Source organism: Malaya genurostris, chromosome 2 (genome assembly GCF_030247185.1).
Source record: "Malaya genurostris strain Urasoe2022 chromosome 2, Malgen_1.1, whole genome shotgun sequence".
Lineage (NCBI taxonomy): Eukaryota > Metazoa > Arthropoda > Insecta > Diptera > Culicidae > Malaya > Malaya genurostris.
In genome coordinates, this window is record NC_080571.1 from 216,029,410 (window position 1) to 216,049,317 (window position 19,908).

Here is a 19,908-nt window from a genome sequence, read left to right on the forward strand (position 1 = left end):
TACTTTTTTGATAGCATGGTGCTGCCAGTCGTGTCCGCATCGTAACTCGTACATACAAGTAGATGAGAAAATGTAAAATTCGCGCGTGAAAATAACAGCACTGCATACAGGGCTTGTATTGTGAATCCTCAAACAAACGAAGCAACAAAAAAACACCCGCTGAGAATACTTTGCTTGACATAACTGAATGAGAGTCCTATATTAGAGAGAAACTGGATGCGTGAGAATATATGCTACTGAGCAGACCAGTTCCCTTGTTTGGTAAATTGCCTGTGCTCTCAGTCTCAATTAACACATGAACTAAGCAATCCATGGCAATGCAATGAAATGAAGGCTTCGCTCTCGTCAGTACTGTACGAGAATGAAGAATTTTGCTTCACGGCGTGCTACAAGATGCGAAGCAAGGTCATACAGGCAATATTTACGGTGTCTTTTTAGTGTAGGTTTGCATAAATCATTTTTGAACATAACGTTTGTACTCCAAGACCAAATTTGATCACATTTCAAAAATATTTCAGACATGTTATAGCATAAATTTTGCATTTGAGTCCGTTTTCAAACGATCCATTTTTTTCTTGGAAGATTATACTGTGTATATATCCTACAAACACAAGAAGCAATGTTTTTTCAATTAATATTCATTGGAACTAAAAGTTATCAATCTAGTTTTCTCATAGGCATCTTCAATATGCGAACCATTCATCAAAGGCTAACCTCATGAAGCATACTCATCAGCTGGCAGACATGTTCAGGAACTAATGAACGTACGAAGCAGCTCTCCTTGCTTGGGTTGCGCTGTGAGTTCTACATAACATACGAATGTATGACATACACTTGACATGATATGTCAGCTGTTTTTCAAAGAAGGGCGAATCTTACATAAGTAAACAAATCGAGTTGGCAAGCGTTTGAATTATGCTGGTGTGCTTGTGCCAAAATACTGGCAGCCAACAGAAATGCAAACTGGCCATATCGTAGTCATAGATCAATATTGGCGTTCTTTTCCATTCAATTCATGTTTAAATTTTTTTTGGAAGGTTGTGAATATTCGTTGGTATGAGCAAAATCTAATGATTTTCGATCCCTTAATTCCGTTGTAGTTCAAATATTATTACAATGTTATTTCTTCAAAAATTGTTTGCTTTCGAAAAAGTACAAAACTACGATTTTCGATCGCCTTCATGATGAGATATCGAGATGATAACAATTTATGAATTTCTTTATGACAGTTTATAACCAAAAACTAAATTCGCTCATTCTGTCCACCATCTAGGATGTTGGAATTACTGTAAGCATCATTTTCAAGCTCTACTCATCAAATCCGCTAGAAAAATACTCATATTGGAATGGTTTCTAACGAATATCGATATGCCGGAAGTCGCCATCTTGTATTTAGAAACGGCTACTAATATTGTGATCGTTTGTAACGAACATCGATATGCCGGAAGCCGCCATCTTGGATTTTGAAACGGCTTCTAACGTCGTTTTCTAACATCCATTCATCAAATCCATTCGAAAAACACTCATATTGTGATCGTTTGTAACAAACATCGGTATGCCGGAAGCCGCCATCTTGAATTTTGAAACGGCTTCTAACGTCATTTTCTAACATCCACTCATTAAATCCGTTCGAAAAATACTCATATTGTGATGGTTTATAACGAACATCGATATGCCGAAAGCCGCCATCTTGGATTTTGAAACGGCTTCTAACGTCGTTTTCTAACATCCATTCATCAAATCCATTCGAAAAATACTCATATTGTGATGGTTTCCAACGAATATCGATATGCCAGAAGTCGCCATCTTGTATTTAGAAACGGCTTTTAACGTCGTTTTCTAACATCCATTCATCAAATCCATTCGAAAAATACTTATATTGTGATCGTTTGTAACAAACATCGATATGCCGGAAGCCGCCATCTTGGATTTTGAAACGGCTTCGAATGTCGTTTTCTAACATCCATTCATCAAATCCGTTCGAAAAATACCCATATTATGATCAATTGTAACGAACATCGATATGCCGGAAGCCGCCATCTTGTATTTAGAAACGGCTACTAATGTCGTTTTCTAACATCCATTTATCAAATCCATTCGAAAAATACTCATATTGTGATCGTTTGTAACGAACATCGATATGCCGGAAGCCGCCATCTTGGATTTTGAAACGGCTTCTAACGTCATTTTCTAACATTCATTCATCAAATCCATTCGAAAAATACCCATATTGTGATCAATTGTAACATCGATATGCCGGAAGCCGCCATCTTGGATTTTTAAACGGCTTCTATCGTCGTTTTCTAACATCCATTCATCAAATCCATTCGAAAAATACCCATATTGTGATGGTTTGTAACGAACATCGATATGCCGGAAGCCGCCATCTTGGATTTTGAAACGGCTTCTAACGTCGTTTTCTAACATTCATTCATCAAATCCATTCGAAAAATACCCATATTGTGATCAATTGTAACATCGATATGCCGGAAGCCGCCATCTTGTATTTAGAAACGGGTTCTAACGTCGTTTTCTAACATCCATTCATCGAATCCGTTCGAAAAATATTCATATTGTGATGGTTTGTAACGAACATCGATATGCCGGAAGCCGCCATCTTGGATTTTGAAACGGCTTCTAACGTCGTTTTCTAACATTCATTCATCAAATCCATTCGAAAAATACCCATATTGTGATCAATTGTAACATCGATATGCCGGAAGCCGCCATCTTGTATTTAGAAACGGGTTCTAACGTCGTTTTCTAACATCCATTCATCAAATCCATTCGAAAAATACCCATATTGTGATGGTTTGTAACGAACATCGATATGCCGGAAGCCGCCATTTTGGATTTTGAAACGACTTCTAACGTCGTTTTCTAACATTCATTCATCAAATCCATTCGAAAAATACCCATATTGTGATCAATTGTAACATCGATATGCCGGAAGCCGCCATCTTGTATTTAGAAACGGGTTCTAACGTCGTTTTCTAACATCCATTCATCAAATCCATTCGAAAAATACCCATATTGTGATGGTTTGTAACGAACATCGATATGCCGGAAGCCGCCATCTTGGATTTTGAAACGGCTTCTAACGTCGTTTTCTAACATTCATTCATCAAATCCATTCGAAAAATACCCATATTGTGATCAATTGTAACATCGATATGCCGGAAGCCGCCATCTTGGATTTTGAAACGGCTTCTAACGTCGTTTTCTAACATCCATTCATCAAATCCATTCGAAAAATACCCATATTGTGATGGTTTCTAACGAATATCGATATGCCGGAAGTCGCCATCTTGTATTAAGAAACGGCTTCTAACGTCGTTTTCTAACATCCATTCATCGAATCCGTTCGAAAAATATTCATATTGTGATGGTTTGTAACGAATATCAATACGCCGGAAGCCGCCATCTTGTATTTAGAAACGGCTTCAAACATTGTTTGCTGACATCCACTCATCAAAACTTTTCATTTTATTATTCAATTATTATTTGATTTTTTTTTTCAAAAATTCCCTTTTTGCATTCGTTGACGCACCTTGACAAAGTTAAAAGCTACGGTCATTGATCCCCTCCCCAGCAGCAATTTGAAATTCAACCATTCCATGGAACGGTATGGATATGAAACCCGTCACTAATGACGCCGTTCTGAATTTCTTCATGAATGTTTATTGCCAGAAATGAAATTCGTACCGAAGACAAAATGCAGCCGATTCTATTGAGGACTATCATTCTTTCGTTACATTCATCGTCCAACACGAGTAAGACTGCCGCCACTACATTCATGAAGCGCTCGCTCATGACTGTCACATGCGACTTTCATCTGTATGGTTCGTGCGACATTCATGTGTGACAGCCCGAATAGTAGGCAACATGAAAGTTTCCAGCACACGACATTCAAAAAAAATGTCAGCAGTTTCCAGCACTGATTCCTTGCCTCTCTAAAAAATTTGAGAAGGAAAATGAATTAAATGGTGGACCTCCGTCAGATACCAAGACATCGGGCAATCCGAACCGAGCAAAAAATGCTACTAATTTCTTTAATACTCTATTACAATCAGTACACTTACTCATCCATTCAACTTCTATCCATTTGGAAAAACTGTCCACAATCAACAAAAATGTGTGATGTGAAAAATGGAAAAAAAAATCGATGTGTACTCTACCGAACGGTCTCGTAGTTGGCATCCATTTAGATGTAGTTTTAACCTTAGGGACAACCATCATACTATTACAAGTGCTACAACGAGTTACAAAGTTTTCTATATCAGAATTAATTCCGAACCAATAAACCGATCATCTAGCCAACTGCTTCATCTTTACCATACCTGCATGGATGGCATGTAAAAGTTTCAATATTTCGCCTTGTACATTCTGCGGTACTATTACCCTGTCTTTATATAACAAACACTCGTCAACAATTTCTAATTCGTGTTGATTTGAAAAAACATCAACAAAGCGTTTTTTAATACGTTTTGGCCAACCATTCCTCATGAATTCAATAATATTTTGCAGAAATTTATCATTCTTTGTCTCAAAAGCAATTTTAGCACTATCGATCGGAAAATTTTTACTGAAATTAATACTTTTAATCAACTCAGCGTCCAAATTTCTTGGAACTTGTTGTTCTAGAGGAAAACGCGAACAAAAATCCGCGTTACCAATTTTCTTAGAAGGTCTATAGCAAATTTCAAATTCATAGATTCATCATATATATATATATATATATATATATATATATATATATATATATATATATATATATATATATATATATATATATATATATATATATATATATATATATATATATATATATATATATATATATATATATATATATATATATATATATATATATATATAAAGGGTGATTTTTTAAGAGCTTGAGAACTTTTTTAAACAATAAAACGCATAAAATTTGCAAAATCTCATCGGTTCTTTATTTTAAACGTTAGATTGGTACATGACATTTACTTTTTGAAGATAATTTCATTTAAATGTTGACCGCGGCTGCGTCTTAGGTGGTCCATTCGGAAAATCCGCTTTTTTATCGACAAATTTTGTTCAGCGATGAGGCTCATTTCTGGTTGAATGGCTACGTAAATAAGCAAAATTGCCGCATTTGGAGTGAAGAGCAACCAGAAGCCGTTCAAGAACTGCCCATGCATCCCGAAAAATGCACTGTTTGGTGTGGTTTGTACGCTGGTGGAATCATTGGACCGTATTTTTTCAAAGATGGTGTTGGACGCAACGTTACAGTGAATGGCGATCGCTATCGTTCGATGCTAACAAACTTTTTGTTGCCAAAAATGGAAGAACTGAACTTGGTTGACATGTGGTTTCAACAAGATGGCGCTACATGCCACACAGCTCGCGATTCTATGGCCATTTTGAGGGAAAACTTCGGAGAACAATTCATCTCAAGAAATGGACCGGTAAGTTGGCCACCAAGATCATGCGATTTGACGCCTTTAGACTATTTTTTGTGGGGCTACGTCAAGTCTAAAGTCTACAGAAATAAGCCAGTAACTATTCCAGCTTTGGAAGACAACATTTCCGAAGAAATTCGGGCTATTCCGGCCGAAATGCTCGAAAAAGTTGCCCAAAATTGGACTTTCCGAATGGACCACCTAAGACGCAGCCGCGGTCAACATTTAAATGAAATTATCTTCAAAAAGTAAATGTCATGTACCAATCTAACGTTTAAAATAAAGAACCGATGAGATTTTGCAAATTTTATGCGTTTTATTGTTTAAAAAAGTTCTCAAGCTCTTAAAAAATCACCCTTTATATATATATATATATATATATATATATATATATATATATATATATATATATATATATATATATATATATATATATATATATATATATATATAAATATATATATATGCTATTTTAAAGTATTTTTAAAACTATAGTTACTAAAATTTTAAGCTAAAAGTTTATTATATGTAAGAAAATGAAACTTTGGATTTTGGGTTGATCACTTCAGCGCTATTTCGAACTAAAACTAATGCGTTTTTTTTTTAATCACAAGTTGGGATGTTGTAGTGGATTTCCAAAATGTGATTCAGATTTACCCCTTAAATTAATTTCTTAATTCTTTGAAACAGAATGAAACAGACTGTCTGGTAATCGGGAAAATTGATACGCATTCTCTCTGATTCATTTCACGACATAAAAATATTTGTAAAAAATTGGCGAGTTCGTTGTTAATTTAAATATACCGGACACAATTGTTGAATAAAACAATATATTCTAATGAAAAACAGATAAGTTTTTTTCTTCGATCCGAAGTTTGGGTCTGAAGAATGTGCTTCACATCAAAAACAAAATATTCTTCCCTAATTTTAACATAATCGTAGTAACGATTCCACTGTAATGTATATAAGGTACGCAATACAGGTAAAAAACCTAGGTCTTCTAAATATCTTAAGCAAAGGCAGGACATGCTTCGTGATAGTACTGTACTAAAGAATTTTATCTATATTTCTATTGATGAACTTCGAGTGACAAGCGACAGGTTCTCAAACGATGTCAGATTTAAAACTACTGGCCTCAAAACCATTCAACAACAAAATCGAGTTGGGTTCTTTGTTTCTAATTCACTCCACACCATCATGTTATCATCATAATCCGTATTCAGCACTTTACAAAGCTGATTATAAATTGTTCGTTTTGTTTAATCAAATCAATACCGAAAATTAGTGTTGATTTTACAACACCAATAATAATCCAGGCTAGTGCCATCTACAGCTGAGTGTTCAAACTATTCAAAAGCTTCTTGCATGCAACAAATCATCTTGAAAGTGAACTACGAAAAGCTTCTATGGCTACTAGAATTCGTTTGAAATCAGACTGTTGTTTTACATTTTGATCGTATTTTGTTCATGACTGTACACTAGAAAAGATGCATTAAAAGAAGTAGAAGGCTTTTTCGGTATGCATTCATGAACAAATTACGACACACTAAATTTCAATAAACTCACCCCCCCTATCGAAATGCATGCTCCGCTATGTATTATGTATATGTATGGAATTTTTTACACTCTAATGCAGTATAATCGTGCCGCTGGTGTTGTAATATTGGCGGTTGAGATTAACATTTCTTTCAAATTTTCATTTCATTTTCAAATATAAAAAACCCTTCCGAACTGAAGCTTCCGTGACGCATCGTTTTGCAAAATTCCCTAATTCACAAAAAAGACCAGAATCCTACACCGAAAAAAGGTAACAAAAACGATTTTCAAAATTTAAAATCGATTTACAAAAAAACACCATTTTCCAATGCAATGAATGTCATCCTTCCATATGTTTGAAACAATAAACATAGTCCCGGATCAAAGTCTAGATAAAGCAGGCATTCGCCTACCATAGCCAATATTCTCACACGGACTATCTCTAAGGTTAAGTCCTTTGCAAATGTGAAAATTTCACTAGAAAAACTTCCAAGCAAGTAATTCTTTGTGTTCTTCTCATATACATGTACACATTTCTCCAAATCCGGGGATATTTTCCTCAGTCCAACACATCAGTTAACCAGCCAAACCTTGGCAGAGGGTGGAAGGACAATCAACCGAGAGCCATTCGCCGGTGGGTTCACCGGAGATGTTTCCCGCGGCTCCAATTTACCTAAGACTGCACTCGAGTACAGGAATCTGTTCCCAACGCGTCATCACGGGGAGTGGTCTACCACAACACGTCAGCCGGCCTGAGATAGATCTCATAGTATAAAATATTGCGGAAACGCATCAATGTTAAATGTTAACGGTTCTTCCCTATTAGCCTGTTTTGAGATAATCAAACCTGCTATGTTCTCAAAGCATGTGGAGAATTGCGTACGAAGGAAAATAATGAATTCAAATGGTACAATTATTCAATCTACCCATGGAAAATGTGAGAATGAGCAAAACAGCCCACTAAAAATTCCACATTCCCCACATTTGGGCAATAAAACATGTCAGCCATTATACTTCTTCTGAAGTGGCGCTTTCTTGATGGCCCTTTTCCTTACATTTTCATAACTAACGCTGCGGAAGAGAGAATACGATTTAGGTCAAGCTTCACCTGGAAGGATCGCAATAAAACAAGAAACGTGTTTGAGTCATTTTGTTGAAGATCTGTTTATACTCCGTGATTCCAGAACAATTTGAACTTTTCTTACCATCAATGCTGGTAATACTGTTTTTGAAAATACCGATATAGTTTTGGTCGTGCCTAACAGAAATTCAGAATGACCTACTATGTAAAAAAACTCAGATTATCAACAAAAATAACGTTGAGCACTGATCTACCGAGTTGAGATATTTCACGATAAATCATATCCAAAAATTCAATGTCTCAATTAGGGCAATAGTATCGCGAAGCCAGTCGCTGTTCAACTTTCTTCGTAGGCGAAACGGATATCATCAGTTGAATAAAACAGAATATAAAGTACTTTCATTGCATATGAGCTCATTGCCATCGTCGTTGGACATTTGAGAGCATCCTGTTTCATATAGCAACATCAATAGCATCAACAAATGCGTTCACGTTGTGACGCGTGTTCAAGTTCTAAGCAGCGCCGCATATACAGTATGTTCGATTAAAAAAAATATTTTGCTTTGGCTAGCTTTTGATTATCTGGAATAAAATTCAGACGCTTTTCAATATACATAATGAGAACAGTAGTTCAGAATGGTGTGTCGAAAACAAGCATCCTTATTAGCAACAACGAAACAAACAATAACATAATTCGAATCGCGAGCAATACAGAAGTGGTATGTTGTGGACATTAAATCCTAAGAACAGATTACCAACTTGAAAAGTATATAGGGAGAGATATTCGTCTGTCTCGAGCTTCAATATCCGAAGCAAAAAAATATATTTATTTCGATATAAGTAAATGGCTTATAATCAAGAAAACGGATTATTTTTGATGCAACATGATTTAATCGAATTGAATACGAAATGACAATTCGTTGTTTACATTCCGTCTTTATCAAAATCACGTGATATTGATAACGACTGAATGTAAACTATAACTATGGCAGTTGAACTTTCATTTCATGTTCAACAATCGATTTAACCATGTTGCATCATAAATATTTCGTTGTCTTGATTATAAGCCACGTACTTATATCGAAATAAATATATTTTTTTACTTTGGCTATTGGAGCTCGAGACAAACGAATATTTCTCCTTACATACTTTTGTTTTCAGACTTCGCAACTGATTTTTTGCATACCGCACCATTGCATGATTAGTGTTACAGGTCGAGACTCGAGCATACGACCACTTCCACAGCGTTCTGGCATACAACTTTTAATTATTTCTTTTAAATTTCTGAAGACTTTAAGCTGACAAACCTCCATATCAAACACAAAAAAAAAACACCAAATCTCCCTCATTTGAATTAGCTTAATAAGAATTCAACGCATCCGTTCCGCGAATATTGTTTCACGTTTGTACATTTTTATAACGCAAACGGTACTCACGTGAACACAATCAAAGTGTCATCGGCGTGCTCCAGTACTGTCTAGCCTCGCTGAGTTTTCGTTCTGAATTTATGACTGATAGTGTTTAATGCGATAATATTCACGAAAACCATGCCGAACGTAACTTTTAGTGGAACAATCATACGAAACGGTATTGGGTATTCAGTGAAGAACAATCAATAACAAGGTAAATAGAGATCTTAATTTATTTTTTAGCAAAACGGTTTTTCAACAATTGTGAATTTCTGAATTTCTTGACCGCCGAAATCCGTTTGAATAAATTTTTTGTAGTACTCATTCACCAAAGTGAGAGCAAAACAGGATGTTTAATTATAGCATTATGTATACAAATTCGTCTAAAATACAAAGATCATATTCACCATTGTTGACTCTTCGAGATGGCTGAACCGATTTCAACAAGCTTAGGCTTTTTTAAAAGCTACTATTGAGTTACTGATCATGTTCAAAGATCAAATGGCTGTCACTTCCGGTTCGGGAGATATAATGATATTAGTGACATAATCGATTAACTGTACTTTCCTCATTTGCTCAAACTTCTCGAAGATAATCAACGAATTTCGATGAACTTAACCTTATTTATTTATTTATTTTTTTCGTCAAGCAAATGTAGACTACATATAAATTGTTTCCAATGTTCACTTACATACTACACATTATTTCTACGACAAAGCTGAGATTTTATTTGATTTTTTAACATAGTAAGGTCAAGATGTTCGCAGTATTGATTGTAATGTCGCATTATTCGATTGACTGGACTCTATTTTGCATAATTTGTTCTAGTATGTCTTTCTAAAAATAATTTCCTGGAACGTAGTTGACGGCTAGGTATATAAAAATTTAATTGCGATAATATTGGAGCTGATTGTATGCGTTGAGAAATAATGTCGCTGATCAAATAAAGCATTGCAAAGTCGCGGCGTTCTTTAAGTGATTGTTTATTGATGAGCAAGCAGCGTGCTTCATATGATGGTAAAGGAACTGCTGTCCAGTTTAATTTACGAAGTGCATATAAAAGAAATTGTTTTTGTTCCAATTCAATGCGTTCTTCGTGAATAATGTTATATGGACTCCATACCAGGCTGCAATATTCCAAAATGGGTCGAAACCTTAACTAAAGTCGGTGTCAAGAGTTTCTACGTGGTTGCCAGCGTCCATTGCGTTCAGAGTGAATGTCACAAATTCAAGGAGATTTGTTGTAGTTGAGCGGCCTCTGAAAAAGCCATGCTGCTTGTTAGTTATTACGTTCTTCAGTTGTTGAAAAAGTTTTTCGAAAACATTTTTTTTTTAACCAGATTTAAATATTGGTACAAGAAAAGAAGATTTCCATGCTTTAGGAAAAGCACATTTATTAATTGATAAGTTAAAAAGTAGTTGTAGTGGTAGTGTGAGTTCTTCAGCAAGATTTTTGAAGAATATTGATGGTATACTGTCAGGTCCAGGCCCAGTGGAGTTAGTTTCTGTCAAACTTGCTCTCCAACAGGCATAAAACCTCCTAATCTTTAGCATCAACAGATTACAATCATCCCAATGATAACATAGCATTCATAAACTAACTAAAACTAATTGGATAGTAACCAAACTTAAACATAGCATTTATAAACTAACTAAAACTAATTAGATAGTAACCCTAGGAACAATTTTTTGACAACGTTTCGTGATAGATTAAAGTTGAATGAATTGGAACAGTGGTTGAATGTTCGGCACATGCTGGCAAAAGGCTCGTTATACCAATAATTAGTTCTAGCATAGGGGGTCCTAAGACAAGAGTAGTTTCTAAGATTACGGCGATGGATATCAATTTGTAAATGCTGTAAGAGCTCTGAGTAGTCTATTCTTGTTTGGAGGAGATCAGCCACAAAAGTAGCCTTGCTGACATCGCGACGGACAGATAACAAATCGAGGTCAATCAGTTTGCATCTGGCATGGTAACTTGGAAGGTTCCAAGGGTTTCTCCAAGGAAGCCGACGCAGAGAAAATCGAACAAATTTCCGTTGAATTGCTTCAATGCGTTGGATATCGTTTTGGTAGTACGGTGACCAGACAACCGAGGCGTATTCGAACGTAGAGGGAATTAAGGCACAATATAATGCTTTTAAGCAATGTACATCATCGAATTCTTTAGTAACGCGGAAAATGAATCCTAGCAGCTTGGAGGATTTGGAGATAGTAAACACAATGTGTTCCTTGAAAATTAACTTAGAGTCCAGCAGGACACCAAGGTCCTTCACAGACGATGTACGTTCCAGAACAATTTGTGAAATATTATAGTCGAAACTGACTATAGACTGTTTGCGATTAAAAGAGATGACGGAGCATTTGGAGGCGTTCAAAACCATTCTGTTGATATTACACCAGTAAGTCAAGTTATTCAACTGCTCATGTAGGAACTCTGTGTCAGCTGTGGATTTGATGACATGAAATAATTTGAAGTCATCGGCGAACGATAGTTTCATGCACTTGATCGAAAAATTTAGATCGTTGAGATAAAGAAAAAATATAAACGGTCCAAGGTGACTTTCTTGAGGAACTCCAGAGGTTACGGCGAATGGTAAGGTTGTACAGTCTCCTATTTTCACTATCATTGCGCGACCAGTAAGACATGAGTGAAGCCAGAAATGACCCGTTAAATCCTAGTCTATTTAATTTTGAGATTGTTATTTGATGATTAATCTTGTCGAACGCAGTGGAGAAATCGGTGTAGATAGAATCTACCTGTAGTCGTGATTGTAACGAACGTATGATAAAGGAAGTATAGGATACTATATTTGTAGACGTCTAACGATTCGGCATGAAACTATGTTGAGGATTTCTTCCATATTTCAGGAAAAGTTCCTGGACGTAAGGAGCAGTTGAATATAATGGATAGTGGAACTAATAGGCTGCCAGAGCAGTTTTTTATTACCACAGATGAGATTCCATCGGGTTCAGCACTAGATGACCGTTTTAATTTGGCACATGCTGAGCTCACAGTAGCAGTTGAGATAATATGATTACATCCAATTGGAGAACGAAGAGGGACATTATTCGCCGGAAGAGATATTCCTTGATCAGTTAGATGTTCTTCAGAGAAAACACTACTAAAATGTTTGCGAAACAAATCGCAAATTCCAAGCGTGGAGTCTCATTGAGGTCGGTAATCCTGATTCCAAAAGTGTTTAGGGTTGAGTTTAGGATTTTTTTGGATGCGACGTTGAAACGCGCAATAAAGTGATTTGTTCAGGCGTTTGTGGCGATTATTGAAATGAACATAATCACTCTCACAAATATTGATTATAAGGGGAGGGTGATGGCGACTAGTTTTTAATAGCGAGACGAGCGCAGTTGAACCATACAGGTAATTTGCTATTTTGATTTTTTCTTGTTCTTTTCTTCGGTAAAGTTTCTGCTAATATATTGTTTACAATTTGAAAAAATTTGTCTTGTCTCTAATTTTTACATATTGCCCTGTAACTCCGGAACCCGAAGTCGGATCCAAATGAAATTCAATAGCAGGCTATGGGACCATAAGACCTTTCATTTGAATCTAAGTTTGTAAAAATTGGTAAAGCCATCTTTGAAATGAGTGCTCATTTTTTCCATTTTTTTGGTGCATATCTCCCTGTATCTCCGTAACCAGAAATCGGATCGGTATGAAATTCAATAGCAGGTTAAGGGACCATGAGACCTTTCATTTGAATCTAAGTTTGTGGAAATCGATTCAGCCATCTCTGAGAAAAGTGATGGGTGCATATCTTTATACACACATACAGACAGACACACACAGGCATTCGCTCATTTCATCGAGCAGAGTCGAATAGTATATGACATTCGCCCCTCCGGGCCTTGGTGGAAAAGTCATTGTATAGCCTTTCTGAGAACGGAAAAAGTAAGCGAATGCAAAACACTAGTTGAAGACTAAGGATAGCATTGGAAAGATCTTCAAAAATAATGTAATTGTCAGCCCGGGTTGGCGGCTCAGTGCATATGTCGCTGGTCTTACAAGCCAGTTGTCATATGTTCGATCCCCTACCAGGAAGGGCTTCATAGCGTAATTCTTGAGTATCCTTCTTTGAGAACTGGAATTGGTTTTTGATGTTTCTTAATATCCTTAAAAGTGTCCATAAAAGAAAAGAAAATGGTATGATTTATTCAACTTCAATTCGCATGGCCTCGGCATCTTAGATGTAAAGCAGTATGCCTTGTTATATGAAAAATATAATGATTGAATAAAAATAACTTCATATCGCAAAATAGTGAATCTATGTCCATTTCCTTTTTTTTGGTTCTTAGCTACGGATTTCGTAACAGGATCGCGAGACGTCTACGAACTGAGCGGTTGAAAATTATTTACGAATGAAAATTAACTTAAACTTTTGGAACAGATAGAACCCTAGCTTTTATATACTCTTTACTTATTTATTTTATTGTTTGATTCCATCTTACTGTAGTCTACATGAAATATAACCTTAAATCATATCGATAAACTATTACTAATCCGTGTTATGAATGGGTATGTTAAGATGGTTCTCGAATTGAAAAAAAAAACTTTTCGAAAGGTGTAAAAGTGCGGATCATTGATGTAAAAGGTAATAGCTGCAATAGCTTCAATTATGTAATGATATAAACTGATTGAAGAACTGATTGGATAAATTGCTGCTTTATTCGAGAATTTGACTGTTATGGTGAGATAATCAGAATCAAAGTCTGCACGAGAAATCAGCTCACAACAAATTTGACTTTGATCTTATAGAACCAAATCGGTTGTTTTTTTCCAAAATAAAAGCCCATTGGAAAATTTGTGAATAAATCTGACTAGTAACCGGCAAAGTGCTCATCCATTCAGATTACTTTACTGATTATTCAAGGCAATATGCTCAGTATTAAGATCCTCATTTTCGAAAAATATTGAAAGTTGTTGCAAATCACGTTTAATGAAATTGGTTTGTTAACCAGAACATAAAAATAGAAAATATGCTGCATCAAAAAAACGAATTCCAAGAAAGGTTTATCACTATATTAGCTTCCCAAACTTTCAGGTCGTCAAATGGCGAGATAACTAAGTCCTCACAAGTTCCTATCTCATGCCTCCCCGAGCGTCTATGATGACATTTGGTCAATAGAACGGCGTCGACTGGGTGCTTTCGCCTTCTGCGTTAGTAGCAGAATGAGAGGGTGCGGAATGGCTTGAAGTTTGAAGCCCATCATAAAGTGCAATGTTTATCATAGTATATTGCAACATGTGGCTCTGTTGTTTGTTGCATTATTTGTTATATATTGAATTGAATTATGTTACATCGTATTATATAATATTGTTATTATTATTATTAATAATATTATTATTATTATTATTATTATTATTATTATTATTATTATTATTATTATTATTATTATTACTATTATTATTATTACTATTATTATTATTACTATTATTATTATTATTATTAATAATAATATTATTATTATTATTATTGTTATTATTACTATTATTATAATTATTCTTCTCCCTGAAGTCTGAAATGAGTAAGACGCACCCTTCTAACAAACAAACCATCAGGCGGGTTTAAGCTGGTACAGCGAAATTCTTTATTATATGGCCGGATGTTCTTGCTGGAAGGCGCCGGGTCCTCAAAACCCATTTTGGCCTTCTTAACAGCAATTATATGAAAGCTATCTGATAATCAAATTCGGATCTACTGTAAGTCTACCCGCATACACTGGTAATGCCTTTAACTGATGGTGGCTTCACACATACACACATACATACAAATTAGATTCCCAAACTTTCAATGACTTTGAAAGAAGGTAAAATTCTATGTTTGATGATTATTAATATTATTATTATCATTATTCGATTCGACGTTGCACAAACAAGGCTACCGCATGATCCATTCCAGTCGCTTCTCAATTTCAACTTAAATCTCTTTCGGTCACATTAGCAATATGGATTTTGTGAACTTTGAGAAAGTTACGAAATTTATTTGTGTCCTATTGAAAAATAAACGAGCATTCTAAAATTGGAATGCTCGATCAAACAAATATTAAAAATTGTTCCTAACATTTTATTCATTGTAATATTGATAGTAAATTGCCACCCAATTTACAATGCTTCAAATAGGAAGTTGAAAAAATGTTCTTGTACTCCTCATTTTCCCTTTATATGTTGCTCAAACCAACGTAGTAAGATGAAGTGAATGACATTTAAAATGTGTTAGTTTTATTACTGTCATTTGTTGACTGACAGATACATTAGTTGAATTTGGTGTCTTGAAAGAGCAATACTTTTTAAGTACTTCAAAAACCGAAAATGTTGGACCAAATTAAAGATCTAAATATTTCGAGAACGGTTACTTCCAGGAAAAAGGTTACTTTGTGAAAATTTATTGCTCTGATTCATACAATCATATCTTATTGTTTAAATGAATTGAAGCTTAGCAAATGTGTGGCAAAAACTAGTTACTTTGTAACCAAAAACCCCTAAATGTTCATTTCCTCCATTTCGCGGCGATCAGTCATTCGTCGCTTGCTTACGTCATAGACATCAGACGCCATAGTGTAATCCTACTTAGCGACTACTTAGCGGTTTACATTGAGCTACTAGGTGACAATGGCAGTTCAATTTGAACCTCCTAAAGCACTGATAAGCCGAAGGTTGTTGTTGAGTTACAACAATTCGAAGAAAGCATAGGAAAAATACATCCACCCTTTTTGAAAATCAGTCTATACATTCGTGCAAAACAAATGGTTTGTCAGCCACCTGGGGATGTCACATTAGGTATCTGAAACAAAAATGCCAGCAGAGAATCAACTTTCTTCGTACAATAACCGGATCATGGTGGGGTGCCCACCCAGGAGACCTGATCAGGTTGTATCAAACAACGATATTGTCCGTGATGGAATACGGATGCTTCTGCTTCCGATCAGTGGCGAACACTCATTTCATCAAGCTGGAAAGAATTCAGTATCGTTGTTTGCGTATTGCCTTGGGTTGCATGCAATCGACTCATACGATGAGCCTCGAAGTGCTGGCGGGCGTTCTTCCACTGAAAAACCGGTTCTGGGATCTCTCATATCATTTGCTCATTCGATGCGACATTTTGAATCCTCTGGTGATTGAAAACTTCGAAAGGTTAGTTGAGCTTAACTCTCAAACCCGTTTTATGTCCTTGTATTTTGATTACATGGCTCAGAATATTAATCCTTCTTCGTTTGTTTCCAACCGTGCTCATTTCTTGGATACTTCTGATTCTACTGTGTTTTTCGACACATCCATGAGAGAAGAAATTCGTGGAATTCCGGATCACGTGCGCCCTCAAGTGGCCCCAAATATTTTTTATAATAAATTTAGAACAGTCAACTGTGAAAAGGTGTTTTACACTGACGGATCAAACATCAACGAGTCCACAGGCTTCGGCATCTTCAATCAAAACATCACCGCTTCTTACAAACTCAGTGATCCGGCTTCAGTTTACGTCGCAGAATTAGCGGCTATTCAGTACACCCTCGAGATCATTGAAACCATGCCCAAAGACCATTACTTCATTGTCACGGACAGTCTAAGTTCAATAGAAGCTCTCCGGGCAATGAAGCCAGGAAAGTATCCCCCATATTTCCTGGGGAAAATACGGGAACATTTGAGAACTTTATCTGAACGGTCTTATTTAATATCGTTAGTCTGGGTCCCTTCGCATTGTTCCATTCCGGGCAATGAAAAGGCAGACTTATTGGCTAAAGTGGGCGCATTGGAAGGTGATATTTATGAAAGACCAATCTGCTTCAATGAATTTTTCAGTATTTCTCGTCAGAAAACTCTCGAAAATTGGCAAACTTCATGGACGAATGACGAACTGGGACGATGGCTACACTCCATTATCCCTAAGGTATCGACGAAACCTTGGTTCAAGGGGATGAACATGAGTCGTGATTTCATTCGCGTTATGTCACGGCTCATGTCAAATCACTATACATTCAACGCACATCTCCGCACGGGCTCTGCACCTGTGGCGACGGTTATCAGGACATCGAGCATGTCGTGTGGTCGTGCGTAGAGTATCGTGACGCCAGGTCGAAGCTACTGGAATCCCTCAGGGCCCGAGGTAGACCGCCTGAGGTGCCGGTTCGGGATGTGTTGGCGAGTCGGGATAGTTCATATATGCTTCTCATATACCAGTACCTTAAACACATTGATATACAAGTGTAATGTGTTATTCCTCGCTCAGAAAATATAATCTCCACCTACAGGTTCGACACTAACATCCGCCCGATTCTCTCGATCCCCGTCCCTGTTCACCATCTTCATTGGAATTAACAAGATCTTTTTTTTTTGTCACTAACTTTTTCGTTCCCCTTTCCCAGTTTTTTCACCATCTCGATGGCAACTAATTAGATCTCTGTCGTTTTCAAACATTTTGTTCCCACACCCCTTTTTCACCCCGTTTCCCACAATATTTACTTCTTTTTTTCATTCTCTTCCGTAACATCACCATCACCGGAAGACCGCTCCAGTCAATGACCAGCATGCGGGCCACCCGCCGGGTCTTCGTAGCCTGGGGGTGTTTCCCGCGGACCCTCACGGACCGAAGAATGCGGCCAACATAGAAAATTACCATCGCCATCTGGAATCATCTCATCCTAAATTCAATTCACCGGCCACTACCGATTACCAGATACTATATTACATAATGATACTACTCTAGTTTTAAGTTAGACGATAATTAAGATTAGTAAATACCCTTGGCATCTTAGAGCTTAAGCAGTGTGCCTTAATATTATATTATATTATTGAATAAAAAAAAAAAATGGTTTGTCATACTGAAAACGTTTAGAAAGTTTCATCCAGATCGGAGTATTTAAAGTTTAGTATCAATCCATTTCTGAAACTGTTTCACTTCAATATTCAAGTCTGGTTTTATTTGAAAATGATCAAAACAATTTAATCATAAAAGATTCTAATCAAACTATCGGCTTTAACTCACCAGATGTGTCAGGATTCAACCGGTTGACCGTCAACAATCAATTTCGTAATATATGCAGTCAATTTGCTTCTCTACCTACGAAATCTGCTTCAGACAATATGTTCTATCACACTCCAGTTTTCCCCATTAACAGCGATCTGCACACTCCCTTCTACACGGCGAGGAAAGCATAGCATTGCATTGTGTTGAATTACGTTCGTTTAAGCTCATCATACTCTAGATTTTCTCAATTGGAAGATTACCCTCAGCCATGTATGATGAAAGTGACACATGGTTCGCTAGTACCGCGGTGATCATCTCGAGGCTAATACGTGGTCAGATTTGTGCTCCTGCAAGCCTGCGGCCGTCGTCGTCGTCGTCATCGTCGTCACGAATGTCGCGAAGATCGTCCATCTGATCCGTCTTAGTCTGCTGCTGACCGTGCGCGGAGTTAAACGGAATTCGGCTAGTGTTACTTTGTTACGGTGTGTCGCGAGTGCACTTTAACTTGCAGGTAAAAGAAATTTACTATGTCCTGATCAAGAATACTGGAAATACCCGCTGGAGACTGGTGCTGGATAATGTATGACGATAAAGTTTAGCACGTGGAGTTGCTAGAGTTTTAGGAAAAGAAATTGTGATTGGTGTAATCGATTGTAAATGACTGCAGAATGTTACATAGTTTGAAATACGTGAAATCTTGAATCGCGGGAAAGTTCCATAGAACGTGTTTGATTTACTCATCCATATTTTAGAATGAATATAAATGCTAAATGCGTAATCATAATATAACAACCAGGTAGTCTGCAATAGATAATTGATTTGTTAACAGTTAAATGATACTTTCATAAAACTCCCAGCAATCTGTAAAAATGCGTGAAAACTGCGAAGTTTCGACATTTACTCAACGCTTAGTTTTTAGTTATCACAGAGATATTCACATATTTTTTTTATTATCAACCATCAAACATTTTCTGGACAGTTTTAACGATATATGTTATGTGCTAAGGCGTGAGGGGTCTTCAGTTTTTGTCAGTACCCAACGAGAAAACAGATTGGCAATAAGTGAAAAAAAGTACCACAGAGACGGGAATTGCAGACCAGCAACTTGTCATATTCGGAGCGACTTTGATTGGTGATTACGTTTTGTGAGAGTTTTTCACAATCATGATTGATATAACTGAACTGCGTGGAATCTAAGTGCAGCTGGACATGTACGGAGATTCTGTTGCGTTATGGAGATATCTGAGAATTGTTGCACATTCACAGATTACTTGTAAAAATGATTTCACTTGAGAGGAAGTCGAGTTCGAGTTTTGTATTCGAGTTCTGTCTCCGAGGTGTTTTTCGTAAATCTTTTTACCTGCTATTCCCATCGTCAATTGTTTTCCAATCTGATTTCTTGTGGGTGCTGAGAAAATTTTAAGATCCTAGTAAATTTATGATAGCATTCTCAACAA

At 36.5% G+C, this 19,908-nt stretch overlaps 1 protein-coding gene across 1 annotated transcript in view; it reads left to right on the plus strand.

The window, feature by feature from the left end:
• The first annotated feature begins 18,752 nt into the window (after nt 1-18,752).
• The window catches only part of LOC131427535 (sodium/potassium-transporting ATPase subunit beta-2-like), an 87,774-nt gene continuing 86,618 nt past the window's right edge, over nt 18,753-19,908 (plus strand). Inside the window, exon 1 of the mRNA XM_058590809.1 lies at nt 18,753-18,962. The gene's annotated coding sequence lies outside the window, so the exon portion shown is untranslated. The remainder of the gene's footprint in view (nt 18,963-19,908) is intronic.